The sequence below is a fragment of the Vicia villosa genome, unplaced genomic scaffold (assembly GCF_029867415.1).
Source record: "Vicia villosa cultivar HV-30 ecotype Madison, WI unplaced genomic scaffold, Vvil1.0 ctg.003299F_1_1, whole genome shotgun sequence".
Taxonomy (NCBI): Eukaryota; Viridiplantae; Streptophyta; class Magnoliopsida; order Fabales; family Fabaceae; genus Vicia; species Vicia villosa.
In genome coordinates, this window is record NW_026706170.1 from 144,752 (window position 1) to 146,360 (window position 1,609).

Consider the following 1,609-nt stretch of genomic DNA (forward strand, 5'->3'; position numbering starts at 1 on the left):
GAATAACTAAACATTGAATGTATATTTATATGTTAATGAATATTTATTTATGTGTTAATGAATATTTATTTATGTGTTAATGAATATCTATTTATGTGTTAGTGGATATCTATTAAATATATATTTATGTGTTAATGAATATCTATTTATGTGTTAATGAATATTTATGTGTTGATGAATATTTATGTGTTGATGAATAATAAAATAGGTAAAATGCCACCTAAGAGTAAAGATAGTGGTAAGAAGTCCCAACGTCCGAGGATAGTAGTATGTGAGGCGCCTCACATGGCCGTGTCTTCCCGCCCTCAGAGTGTTGATCCTATGTCTTTAGCCAGTACTCAGGCTTTTACCCCATTACTCTCCTCCCACACATTCCCGTCTGGGGTACCGCCATCCTTCCAGTACTCAGCGGTACCGCCATCCTTCCAGCATCCTGGTGTGCCCTCGTCCTTCCAGCAGGCGGGAGGACCTAGCTTTCCATTCACACATACTGGTGTGCCCTCGCCCAGCTTTCCATTCGCCCATACTGGCATGCCTTCATCCTTCCAGCATACTGGAGGATCTGGTTTCTCATATCCCATGCAGATGACTTCCTCCTTTCAGCATACGGGAGGATCCAGCAGTACACCTCCGACACAGGCTGGACGATCTCCTAGTCCACGCCCCACACAGGCTGGACGATCTCCCCGTCCACGTCCGACACAGGCTGGACGATCTCCTAGTCCACGCCCCACACAGGTTGGAGGCTCACGCACCCCACATCCCACACATGTACCAGCCCGTGAGGTTGATGAGGCAGTTGATGAGATAGACGGAGCTGATCTTCGTGGGAGGGATGATCCTGATGAGATTCATGTCGTTGACGGTAGATTTTGAATTCATCCCGAAGGAAGCAAGTAAGTTTCCTATTTAAAAACTTTTATAGTATGTATATATTTTCATTTTTTTGTATAAATTTATATCTAACATTTTCATTTTTTCTTTCAGTTTTACTCCGAGTCGGACTGCTGCAAGGATTGTTAACTATATAGTTCAACAGATGTATAAATCAGCTTTTAAGAGCTATGGGGACGTCGATAATAAAGATGAATGGTTTAAAATGTTTAAGGTATTGTTATTTATTTAAGTTGTGCATTTAATTTATTTTTTTAGTTATGGTTATTTAAATGAAATTCTCATTATAATTACTTAACATTTTATTTTGATGTCATACAAAACATTATTGCAGGAGAAATGCGTGTGGGATCCATTGAGTGAAAAAACCGTTCAGAAAGTTTTCAATACCAGATGCTCTAAAAGAATGTCTGATATGCTGCGGCGAGTAAGGGAGAATTATGAGCTTCACGGCATCCGTCCTAGCTGGATAGGCGAGGAGGTTTTTCAGGAGCTTGTAATATATTGGAGGACTCCAGAATTCCGGGCTAAATCAGAAACTTTTAAGAAGATGAGGGCATCTGAAAAGGGCGGTTGTGTCAACACAGTTGGAAGTATTAGCACCGCCGAGCATGCCCGACGAATGGTAAAAGTTTTAAAATTTTTAAGTTACATCTTTATTCATAATATAATTTACTAATTATTTTTAATTATATTATATAGGCTAAGCAGTTGG